Below are 13,681 nucleotides of genomic sequence, written 5' to 3' on the forward strand. Positions count from 1 at the left end.
CGGATTGGACATGGCCTTGTACGTCAGGCATAGGTCACCTCTGAGTAGGCGGTATGCGACTGAATAGAGCTGGAGTTTTTTCAGTCGGGCAGCATATGGCATATGTTTAAGACCCTTTACTTGGTGAGGAACTTTTGGGGTCTTTCCAACTGCTGCAGGTGTCGGGTAAGATACATCCCAAATGGGGCATTGTACTCAATCATTGGCCTGATAAGAGAAGAGTACAGGGGCACAATGACCTCTCTTGATCTAGATGTGAAACCCTTCATGATAAGGTGGGCAATATAGAAGGTCTTCCTAACCACTTTGGCAATGTGAGTGTCAAATGAGAGGTTACTGTCAACCTGGGTCCCTAGGTCCCTGATTACCTCTTCCGTACTTAATGGATTACCACCTATGTGGTAATTTGTGGGTACCTTGTTTTTCCCAAAGGGTATGACTATACATTTTTGGCGCTCAGCTTAAGGCCATGGCTCTGGCACCAATTATCCGCTTCTATGAGGCCTCTCTGAAGGATGTTTGTGTCCGCTGGAGTATCAATTATGGCCCAGTTTGCAGTCATCTGCAAACTTTGTCAGCCACAATCCTCCTATGTTTGCCTGTACCTTGGAAAAATAAATGCCGAACAAGAGGGGTCCCAGGACTGAGCCCTGTGGGACACCGCTTGTGACTGGCTTAGAGTCGGACATAGCTCCAGCAACTCTGACCCTGTGGGTTCTGTCCTTGAGCCAGTTTGCAACCCATCTTGTGACATATGGGTTTACATTTAAGCTGGTGAGTTTGTCTATGATGCCCGAGTAGGGTATTGTGTCAAAGGCTTTTGCAAGGTCAAGGTAGGCTGTGTGAACTGCCTTACCCTCATCAATGGCCTAAGTGACTGTTTCAAAAAAGTCAACCAAGTTCAAAAGGCAGGATCTGCCCTTGACAAAGCCAAATTGGGTAGTATCCAATGTCTGTAGGTCCCCAATGTCTTTGTTTATGAGTTCCATAATGATCCTCTCCATAGCTTTGCAGACCAGGCTCATCAAGCTTATGGGGCGGTAATTTCCAGGGTCCGTAGAAGCACCGCCTTTGTGAAGTGGGACCACTGCTGCCGTACGCCACTCTTGGGTAATGATCCTGTAGTAAGGCTAAGATTAAACAGCAGCCTTATGTGTGGGTTTAGTTCCTCTTGGAGTTCATGTAGCACACAGCCTGGGACACCGTCCGGTCCCATTGATGCTGTGTTTTTAGCTTTAGAGAGGGCGGCTCTCACCTGGGCATCTGAGATGTTACGGAGGCTACACTCTGCTGGGATAGTTATTTCTCCTTTTGGGGGGAGGGGGAGGAGAAATTTGCACTGAACCTATCTGCCAGAATGTTGGCAATTTCAGTGGGTTCAGTGTGTATTTTGTGTCATTTTGGACTAACTCTGAGCATATCTGGGAGTTTCCACCCAGGTTTCTAACATAGCTAAAGAAGGCCTTGTGATTGTCTTTTGTGTCTTTTTTTTCTCTCAAAGTTGGCCTTGGATGATTTTATGAGTGATCGTAGTTTTTTGCTAGTACTGATCAGAGATGCCTTCCCTTTTAGGGATTTTGCTCTGTCATGTAGTAGCTTCCTCCTCCTGTTGTAAAGTTTGTTTATGGCTGGGGTCCACCAGACCGGCGCCTGCCTTTGGGGAATGGGTCTTGGTTTTATTTGGGATTGCATGATCCATGCATTCTTGAAGGTGCCCATAGAAGGCATTTGCAAAGGATTCAGCAGTGTGGGTTGTGGTTTCCACTGGCCCAGGGGCCTTGAAGGATACCACTTCAGTCTTAAGAAGTGTGAAGTTGGCTTTTGAGAAGTTCTTCAGTGTGGTCTTTTGTGCAGGGGTGGGGCGGATGTGGATTTCCAGTGAGATTAATTTATGGTCTGATCTTACCAAAGAGGGATATACTTCCGGTGTGGAGCATTTTGTCCCCATGTTTGTGATGATCAGGTCTAGTATATTGTCTCCTCTCATGGGAATGGTGACTAGTTGTTCCATTGCATTTGAGTTTATGAATTCTAGGAACCTTTGGGCTAGGGTGTTGGGGCTTGAGTAATGTTCCCAGTCTATGTTTGGGTAGTTGAAGTCTCCCAATATGATGGTATTTGGAGAGACATTCATACTCTCCAGTGTCTTCAGAAAGGCTGTGTGGGGTTCCTGAGTTTGAGAGGGTGGTCTGTAGCATGCTACAAACTGTAAGGCAGTTTTGCCTATGGTTAGTTGCACCTGGATGGTCTCCGATGCTTCGTGCGTTGTCACTAACCTGGAGGTGTGGGTATCTTTGATGAATATGGATACTCCCCCTCCTTTTGTGGTTTGGTCCAAGTTTTGAGGCCGGAAAGCATGATATGAGGTAAAACCTGATAGTGCTGGGGTGCTCTCAGGAGCCTTGAACCAGGTTTCAGTCAATGCACAGACATCGATGTTCTCCATACTGAGGAGGGCTTCGAGGGTGTGCATCTTGAGGTTTAGACTTCTGGCATTGAGCAGCATTACCCTTAGTTTTGTTCCACTTGTGCTTTCTAGGGAGGTAGGTTTGTCATTTGAGCCTTGCCTAAAAAAGGCACTATGAGGGTGGCAAGAGCCTTGGCCAATATCCGGAAGCCCAGGGGTGACAGGTGCAAGCCATCCCTTGCGAAGCAGCGTGGCTTGTCAAGCATGTCATCCCAAGCAGACAGACATTGGATCCCCTTAGAATGACACCAGTAATTAAGCCAATTGTTAAAACTGATCATTTTGTCTTTGTACTGTGGCATCATTCTTGGTGAGGGTAAGATGCTGCTCAGGGTCAGGGTCATACCGCCTGGGCTACATAATCAGAGAGCTCCTCTATGTCTCTTTTCATGTAGTCCAGGGAGGTACGTCTCAGGTCGTTCACACCGGCATGTACAATGACTGAGTCATATTTGTACTTGCTGTGGAGTGACTTGAGTGCTTGTGTTATATGGCGGATTCTAGCTCCCGACAGGCAGCTTACTGTGACCTTTTCCTTGTTCAGTCTGGTGAGCGGGACGTCAGTGTGTCTGAATATGGAGTCACCTATTACAAGTGTGTCTGGCATGTTGTTTGGCCTTAAGGGCTGTGACTGTTTAGCACACTGACTTTGTGAGCTATGTATTGCATGTGCTATGTCTTGAGGTGGCGGTTGCTTGGGTGTCTGCTTTGGAGGCCTCTGTTGTTTTTTTTAATCAGCACCTCCGAGTATGTTTTTGTGTGTTTATGTGTTTGGTTTGCAGTTGTGGTAGTTCTATGTGAGACCGGGTTTGTGGTGTGCGTGGTTACCTTCTCCTCCTGACTGGTCTTGCCAGTACTGAATTGAGAGAGCTCAGCCTCCAGTTTGGCTATATAGTTGCATCTCTCGCATATATTTGTATTTGTTGGGAAGAGGAGAGGGTTGTCTGTGTACATGAGGCAATTGTAACATTGCCTCAAGATTCCCAGATTCACCAGCTGAACAGGAGAGGACGCCAGCAACTGACCCTTCGACATGCTAGAAATAGTGAAAAAGATTGCTGTGTAACTGAGTCAGAAAGGACCTATAGGGAAATGGGTTCTCAAGGAAATTTAGGTGAATGAAGTACTTTCGTTTGTTTAAGAGTGCTTTACCTGTATAAAAAATGCTTTAGGAGCAAGTGCTGTGCTTTTCAGATAGAGTATAGGCAGTTTAGATTGCAAGTAGAACAGTTCTAAAATTGAAGAGCAGACTTTACGGAGCCAGAAATAGTTTAAACTTGATTAACCGGCGCTGCCCTATGCTGCTCTATGAGCAACTTCACGCTAAAACGCAAAGCGGCTTTATAGCAGGGGGTTGAAAAGAGCCAGGAATTGACCCAAAATGGCCAATAAACTACAAGTTGCTGATATACAGGAATTGTTTAAACAATTAATGAGGATGACTAAGAAACATTGTTCTTTGTGGTTTGGCACAAAAGATTATTGAAAGCTTATGTACAAGTAAACATTACACCTCGTAGTTTGTATGTTTTGGAGGAACTTAATATTTTTGAGCTTGATGATGAGTTTTTGAAACAGTGGATAGATATTCAACAAGCAGTATATTTTTTGTTTTTAACAACCTTAATTAAATTATATGACAGACAGATGGTTAAGTGCAGAGAAGAAGTTAACTGTTTGTGTTAGCTACTGGTTACCTACAAAACCAAAAGTGAATATGGTCAGCAGACAGAAAATCTTTCCACATTTTTGGATAACTTGGAAAGTGGTTTGACACAACATAAAATCAAAAAAATATCAGCATCATCTTCAGGATTACAAGGAAACAGCATCACAAATCAGTCAGGGTTACATCTAATAACAATCGTGAGGGTGGTTACAGGAGAGAAAAAACAGAGAGATTGCAAATTGGTAAATCTGTTCAAAAGAACAATGATAGTTTGGCAACTTCTGCTGCTGATGATTCTTTTTCAGCTGTAGATACAGATACCGTTGTATCTTCGGATTTACGGGCTGTCAAAAGGGACATTAATATTAGACCTTTAGAACATAATACAAGAGAGCAGGATGCAAACATTGCAGGAAGTCAGTGGGCTCTCAGAATCTGGCAACAACTAGTAGCATTGTACATAATATTTCATCTTCAAATTTATCTAATAAAGGACTGAATTTTATCCTGACAGGCCCAGTTCTTGAAATTAGTTTGGTATAAAATGTTAAGGATTTTTATCAGTTAATCTTTGTCTTTATTTTTAAAGACAAAGAACAAAATAATCAGGCTGGTTTTCAATTTAGGACTTTCACATTTCAACCTCCTATTAATAAATATGTGGCAACATTTGAGAAAGCTGTGTTAAAGGAGTTGCATTTTAATTTTAATAATGAACATATTATTTGTGATTTAGCTAAGGAGGAGAGGATAGCCTTAGATAAATTAAGTAATAATAGGCAGTTTCTTATTAGCTCAGCAGATAAGGAGGGGGGTGGTGCTATTGGATTATGATATGTATAAAACGGAAGCTTATTCTCAACTCAATGATCATAAATTTTACAAAAGATGCAGTTAGACCCTACTAAAAAGTATAAAATTGAACGTGATCAATTTTTGAAGTTAGTTCTTGAAGAAGGTATTTTTAATAAACAGGTCAATACTCCTTTCTCTGTTAAACCAATCCAAACTAATTATATACAAAATCTCCTTACTAAATTAAAACCTTTGTCTCTTGCTGCAGATCATTTACCAGGTGAATTTCTAAAACTTACTGCTACATCCATCTCTTACCCTATATCTATACAATTTAACCACTCTATCTCTGAAGAGTATGTTCCTCTTCTTTGGAAAATATCCCATATCATACCCCTTCACAAAGGAGGTCCCTCCACTGACCTTTCTAACTATAGACCTATAGCTATTCTTTCACCACTAGCCAAAATCTTAGAAACATGTCTTCATAAACAGACATTTGACTACCTCCTTAAGAATAACCTACTATCTAATACTCAACACGGCTTTCGCCCCAAACATAGTACTAAGTTTCACCAATACTGTAAATCATCTCAAAAAAAAAACACCTTGTCTCTGCCACCTTCCTTGATATGTCAAAAGCCTTTGACACTCTTTCTCATCAAATACTCCTCGATAAACTTGCATCTCTCAATTTCAGCTCTAAAACCTTATACTGATTTTACAGTTATCTCTCCAACCGTAAACAAGCCACCATATGGAAAGACAAACTTTCACCTCTTCTACCCATCACTGTTGGTGTCCCACAAGGCTCTATTCTGGGCCCACTACTTTTTATTATTTTTACTAATGATCTTTATTCCACAGCCAAACCTGCCTCCATCATTAAATATGCAAATGATGCTTCCCTTATCTGCTCTGCCCCCACCTTAAATGAACTCCAAGATAAAACTCAGATTGCCCCAGCATTGAAAAATACCTATCAGACCACCAACTCATTTTAAACCCTAACAAAACCAAACTTATGCTATTTCCAGTTCCTCCAGAAAAAGCAAACACCTCTGTCTATCTTTTCCTCCAATGACACAATAATTGAACCCATAGAACAAGCAAAACTCCTTGGTGTAACCTTAGGAGCCTAAAGTTTGATAGACATATTGCATTAAAAATCAAAAAAGTCCACATAAAACTTGGTGCTCTGTATAGGGATAAATGATATCTAACTAATCATACCAGACTTACTACAGCTAGGACACACCTCTTATTCATTCTTCTTTACAGTTCACAAATATTCACCAACCTTCGTAAGTCAGACTTGAATAACCTTGAATCTTGTTATAATAAAATAGCTCAATTTGCCGCTAACCTCCCCCATAGATCTCATCATTGTACTGCTCTACAACAACTAAACTGGATTGAACTCCCTAACTTGCTCACTCTCAATCAGCTAATAGTTGCCCACTCTGTTATCCATAAACCAGACTACTGCCCAGCCCTATCTGACCTTGCTTAACCCTACAGTAATCTCACCTCACTCAGGTCAGCAGATAGAATATTGCTCAAAGTTATCAAAACCCATAACTTTCATGGTGACTCAATAGCCAAATCCTGGAATTCTCTCCATCCCTGATACTCGGAACTTCAAACGGCTTCTAATAGAATACTTCTCAAATCGCTGGTTATGTTCTTGCACTTCCTCTGGCTAAGCTAATCCTACCCTGCTCTTCTGTCTCCTGTTACTCCCCACACACTTTGCTCTTAGCCTAAGAAACTGCTCTATTTTCAGACATATATCTTTCATCACAAAAAAGAAAATGCATAACTATGACTTAAGATGTTGATATGTATGTAAGTTTTATCTCTATTACAATTATGTGTACATTCTGACTTTTTGTTCTTATCTAGCCTATATTGTACTATGTATTATGTTTAACATTTGTAACCTTACTTATTGTACCTTCTTATACATTATTCTTTAACAACTGTAACTTCATGTGGGAGCTTTTCTTCCTGGGTCTCCGCTGAAAATGGGCTACTTGCCCAGTCGGACACTACCCGGTTATCAAGTATAATAATAATAATAATAATAATTTAAACAACTTTTGGTTGAAGAGCCACAGATGCAATGTTTTTATATGTTGGCTAAAATTCATAAAACTTCTAAGAAGCCCCCAGGTACCCTGTTGTTTCAGGTTTTGGATCTTTGATTAAGCCTCTTTCAGCTTTTTTAATTTATTATTTGGAATCACGTTTGCCAGGGGTTCACTCTAGAATTAGTGATACTACACAGGTTTTAGATATTTTACAGGATGTGCAGATGGAAACTGGATGATACATGTGTACATTAGATGTTAAGGCATTATACAACAACATTTCTCATTGGGCTGGATTGCAAGCCTTGGGGTATTGATTGAATAGGACAGATTTATATAGTCCTGTATTCAATATGATTCATGTTCTTACTAAAAATATTTTGTATTTGAAGAAGATTGTCATTTTCAGTTATTTGCAGATCTTTCTATGGAGTGTGTGGAAGAATTTTTGATTGATGATATTAGCCACAACATCTTTATCAAGTCCATGGATATGTGGTGTCCATATTTAGATGGACTATGATGTTTGCAGATGACATTTTGATCTGTAGTGAGAGTAGGGAACAGGTGGAAGAGACCCTGGAGAGGTGGAGATATGCTCTAGAGAAAAGAGGAATGAAGGTCAGCAGGACTAAGACAGAATATATGTGTGTGAATGAAAGGGAGGATAGAGGAATGGTGAGGATGCAGGGAGTAGAGGTGGTGAAGGTGGATGAGTTTAAATACTTGGGATCAACAGTTCAGAGTAATGGTGAGTGTGGAAGAGAGGTGAAGAAGAGAGTACAGGCAGGATGGAGTGTGTGGAGAAGAGTGTCAGGAGTAATTTGTGACAGACGAGTACCAGTAAGAGTGAAAGGGAAGGTCTACAAGAGGGTAGTGAGACCAGCTATGTTATACAGGTTGGAGACGGTGGCATTGATAAAAAGACAGGAATCAGAGCTTGACGTGGCAGAGTTGAAGATGTTAAGATTTGCACTGGGTGTGACGAGGATGGACAGGATTAGGAATAAGTATATTAGTGGGTCAGCCCAGGTTGGAATGTTTGGAGACAAAGCCAGAGAGGCAAGATTACGTTGGTTTGGACATGTGCTGAGGAGGGATGCTGAGTATATTGGGAAAAAGATGCCAAGGATGAAGCTGCCAGGTAACAGGAAAAGAGGAAGGCCTAAGATAAGGTTTATGGATGTGGTGAGAGAGGACATGCAGGTGGTTGGTGTGACAGAGCAAGATGCAGAGGACAGGAAGAAATGGAAACAGATGATCTGCTGTGGCGACCCCTGACGGGAGCAGCCAAAAGAAGAAGAAGAAGAAGGAGATTTAGATGATTGTTGGCAAGTTTGAGTATTTGATATGGATTTTTTGAATACATTTGTACAATACTGCAATGATAATAAATAGGGTTATGCTTTCCTTTGAATTATGGTGTCAAACAGATTTCTTTTTTAGATGTATTGGTCAAGAAGAAACAGTACGGAACTATTAAAACATCTTTGTTTAGAGACGAATTTCATAAAAATTCTTTATTGCAGGCGACAAGTTGCCATCCCTGTCATATTATTAGTAACACCCCCTTCTCTCAGTATTATAGGGTTAAAATAATTTGTTCAGCAGTTCTTGAATATAATCTTTTTTGTCACATTTAACTCAAAGATTTCTCAATAAGGGTTACAATAGGGAATTGCTTAATGTAGCCCAGGAAAATATGGATAAAAACTACAGAAGTGATCATTTTAAACAATATGATAAACCTGTTAATATTATTTATTTATTTTTATTTATTTATTTTACATTTGTTGACTGGGATAGTCTGACTGGATATATGTCCATTTTCAGTGGAGGCCTGGGGAGAAAAGCTCCAAACAGTAACAAAAATATAATTACATATCACATGTCATAGATAGCAAAATAGAATATTTACAAAAAACATAGAGACAAACCATACAGAATTACATATAGAAATTTTTTACATTAATTCGATGAACGATCATCATTAATAGTTTCTTAAGAACACTTGTTCAGAGTAGATAAATCTGAAAGTTGCAGTACAAGATAGGTTACATAGCAGATGTACACAATCCGGAGAAATGATTAGCCAGGCTTGATACAATAGCATGTCCATTTTGATCCCAGATATTATTTGAGCTTAGTTTTGAACTGACCTAGAGAAGAGAGAGAGGTAATCTCAGGTGCTAGAGAGTTCCATGATCTGCCCACAGAGTTTGTAAAGAGAGAGTCGCCGGCTAGTTTGTTAGTTTTACATTTCTGGATAAGGAGTCTGTTGGAAGAATGCAATGGTCTAGGATTGTTATACAGGGTGACCAGATTTTTGAGTGCAGGGGTGTTTTCAGGGTTGTATATAATTTTGTGGGCCATAACCAGTTGGTTATATAAGATTAAACTGGGTAGTTCAAGCCATCCAAGCTGGATTAGATTGATGCAATGATATGTCCTGGAAGGCAGCCCAGTGGGAAACCTGGCAATGTAATTATAAAAGATAGTGATTTTGTTCAGGACAGTCTTGTTAGTATTACGGAGAAGAGGGGATACATACTAGAGAGTACAGAGAATGTGAGATTGAGCAATGGCAAACTTGGCTTGGGAAGTCAGGAAGTTTTTTATTCTGTACAATGAATTTAGTTTTTTATTGATGGTGTTGATCAATTGGTTAACATGTAGTTTGAATTTTAAGTTAGCAATAGTGACACCTAATAGTTTAGTAGAGTAGTCAGGTGAGATTATTGTGCCATCCTTTGCTTTAATTGAAAAGTTAATGACTCTAGACCTTTGTGTAGGTGAGAATAACAGCATTTTAGTCTTTTTAGGATTCAGTATCAGGCAACGGTTGGTAAGCCAGTTTTCTATTGTGTTAAAGGTGGTCTGGGTAGCTAACTGTAACTCTGTAGGGGATGTTGCTGAGAAAATCGGAGTAGAGTCATCTGCATATTGGGTACAGCTGACTTTAGGTATGACAGTGTTCAAATCATTGATGAAGTTGGAGAATAACAGGGTTCCTAATATAGAACCTTGTGGTACTCCCAGGGTGTTAGGTAGCAGGGTAGAGACTTTGGTCTGCCAAAGTACAGCCTGCTGTCTACTGCTTAGGTAGGAATTAAAACATTGAAGGGCTTTGGGATCTAGACAAAGTGATTGCAGGGTATGGATTAATAGTTGGTGATCGACCATATCAAAAGCTTTGGACAGATCCAAAAAAAGAGCTGAAGAAATATGGTTATTATTACGATTGAGGTTTATGGTATTGGAAAAGACTAGTAGGGCTGAGGTGGTGCTATGGTGAGGTGCGAAGGCATGCTGGGTATCTGCCATGAGGTGGTTATGTATTAGGTGATACATGAACTGTTTCTGAATACATTTTTCCATTATCTTTGTTAGAGGAGAGTGTAGCTGTAGGCCTGTAGTTGGAGAGTTCGGTAGAACTACCTCCTTTATGAAGAGGGATTACATAGGATATTTTCCAGATATCGGGAATGTCTGCTTCTACTATGGTGCGATTGATAAGTAATGACACTGGGTAGGCAATAGCATCAGCTAATTTTTGTAGGTATTCAGCCCGAAATTGGTCAGCTGAGAGTGTGGTGGGTTTTAGTTTTCTGATTAGGGTACGGATAAGTGATGTGGCAACAGGTTGAAAGCTAAATAAGGGTAGATTTCTAGGGGTGGTACTATCTAGGCTATGGGAGCTAAGAGGAAGTTGGCTGGCTAGAGATTGAATTGTCTCAGTAAAGAATCGGTTAAAACTGTCAGAGACTGCTTCTGGGGGTTTATCAGTAGTGGCAGCTGGGACAGGGGTAGTAGTTTGATCAGGGCGTAGTAGATTATTCAACCCTGCCCAGAAGTTCTGAGAGTTATTCTGATTTTCTGTTTGTAATTTGCAGTAGTATTGTTTTTTGTCTAGTAGTATAAATTTTTTAGTCTCATTCCCAAGTTGCCTGTATTTAATTTGATCATGAGGGAGTTTAGTAGTTCACCATAAAGCCCAGGCTTTATTTCCAAGATTAATTTTGAGCCTGATCTCTTTTGAAAGCCAAGGTGCCGCTTTTCTTTCTTTGAGCGAGTCGGTGTGTGAAAGTCAAGAATCTCAAGGAATTTTTTGTTAAAATACAAGACTACTTCTTCTAAGAGGAGACATTTTAGGATGGACCAATTACAAGAATTTAATTCTTGTTGGAATTTGGCTGAGTCAATTTTTTTTATTTCTAACATTTCTTAGTAAGGTTTGTTGGGGATTGGTTACTTTGTGCTTGATTATGTATGTGAGATGGTGATCACTTAGACTATCGAGGAGGGTACCAGCGGTGTACAGATGGGGGTGACTGTTAATAAGTACCCAATCGAGTATACTTTCTTTATGGTTGGGTTTACCTATCCTAGTGGGGGTGTTGATAACTTGCGTAAATGAGTGCAGGTTAATATGGGTGGTAGGGGATTCTGAAGAACAGGTGGTCCAATCTATATTAAAGTCTCTGAGAAGTAAGGTTTCTTGAGGGTAGTGACTAGATATCCAGTGTAAGGTATCTTCAGGTGTAGCTATATTATTACTTGGGGGAATATACATGCAAATGATATAAATGCATTTACTTTTGTTGAGTTGCAGTTTGATGGCTAGACTCTCTAAATTGTTAATCTGAGGTGGTTGTATGACATCTGTGGTTACAATCAACTCAGATTTGTAGAGTGTGGCTACCCCACCCCTTTTCTGGAAGCACGGTCCAACCTGTGTATGTTATACCCAGGGAGTAGTACTTCATTATCGGTAATGGTAGGTTTTAACCATGTCTCAGACAGACAGAGAATCTCAGGGGAGAGATCAGCAAGGAGTGCATGAAGTTCATGCACCTTATTATTGATGCTTCTGATATTAAGATGACAGGTTAGGAGAGAGTTGGGTGGCCTGGAAATTGTAGGCTTGAGGCTTAGGTTTTGGGTAGAGGGGGAGAGTATATGCCTGAGTTGGTAGGGCCAGGGTTAGGGTTTATATCCCCATCAAGTAATAGACTAAGTCTAAGTTTGGAGATAAGTTTCAGGAATTTATCTACAAATTTATAGTAATGTTTGATTCTAGAGCTAATTTTCCTGGTGTTAGTGTGTAGGGAGTGTGAGCATGATGTTAGCTATGTCCTGGTACTATGGATATGATAAAAGGTGGGATGTTTGGATTCTGGGGGTGTTAGTGTGGGCCTATGGGGCTTGGAGTCCTAAGAGAGGTTGAGTTTCATATAAGGTTAGGAGGTATGAGGCTAATAGGATAGGTAGTAGAAAGGAGTACAACATATCTAGAGAGATGAGGAACTATGTATCTGGAAATGCATTATCAGATGATCGTGTGAAATGGGTTACTATAATGGAAGAGAGAAGGAGACAGCTAGGCGCTGATGAGTGCCATTACAAAGGAGGAAGAGGGATGAGGTGGGGGATAATTAACTTAGCAGGAAGGTGATAGGAGCTAGCAAGTGTGGAAGTGGCTAAGTGGCAATAAATCTAGAGGTAGTGGGGCGGGTGGGAATTGGGGGCAGGGAGGGGAGCGGAGAGAGACTGAGCATAGCGAGGGCGAACGGAGCAGGGCTATTGCAATCCTTAGGATATACCAGTCTGCTTTAGCTCAGCTAGGTAAGTATAATATCTTATATTTAAGTTTTCCACTTAAATTATTTTAGGTTTGTAAATTCAGTAGGTTAGAATAAACTTTTAGGGATTATCTGTTTATAATACAAATTTATGCAGTCATTTGCTATAGCTGGTATAAATATAGGGGTGTTTTAATAGTTCCAAATGTTAATGAGCAGGGGTATATATCCATAAATAGGGTCAGGAGAAGCCAAATTCGGGAGGGATAAGCTATGGTGCCTTAGACCCCAGACAGCAGCTTACATAAAATATACAATATTTTGTAACCACCTTGGCTCTTCGGTGTAAGCTGCTTTCTGTATTTTATTTCCAGCAGGGTGATGTGGTGTTCTTTCCTTAGTCTGGGAGCTTAGAGGGACTTAATCACAAGGGAACTACCTAGAAAATAGAGTAAAAGCAGGTAGAAGCAACTCAAACTGGATGAAGCAGTTTCCTACTTTAATACTAAATTCCTACAAATCCTAGATCTCCATGCCCCCTTCACTCCTCTCGACCTAGGACCAAAACAGCTCCATGGCTCACACAACAACCCAAGGAAAAAATGTTCCTACGAAACAAAATATGGGCCAAATGGAGAGCCTCTAAGAGCTCTGCAGACCACCTATTCTTTAAACGGCTAAGAAATGCAACCAAAAAGGACATTATCTTAGACAAAAAAACTATTATTTAAAACTTCAACAATCTCATGCTAATAACCCTCAAAAGGTCTGGGCAGGCATTAACAAACTTCTCCAACCAGGTCATACCAAAACTCCTGCCCCATCTTCAATTCCTCATAATAATCCTTTGCAAATAGCTGATGCCTTCAACAATTACTTCACTGAAACTATTCAAGCCCTTGCAAAGACAATACCTCCCATCTCCCCCAGCCCCTTACAAAACATCAGCAGTCCAGTGCCTCCTTCCATATACAACCTGTACCAACATCCTTTATTTGCAAACTCCATCATAAACTCAAACCATGTACCCCTTCTGCTGCCAGCCTGCCAGGAGAATACCTTCAAATAGCTTCCA

This window comes from Protopterus annectens, chromosome 15.part0 (assembly GCF_019279795.1).
Source record: "Protopterus annectens isolate FY-2018-M chromosome 15.part0, PAN1.0, whole genome shotgun sequence".
Lineage (NCBI taxonomy): Eukaryota > Metazoa > Chordata > Ceratodontiformes > Protopteridae > Protopterus > Protopterus annectens.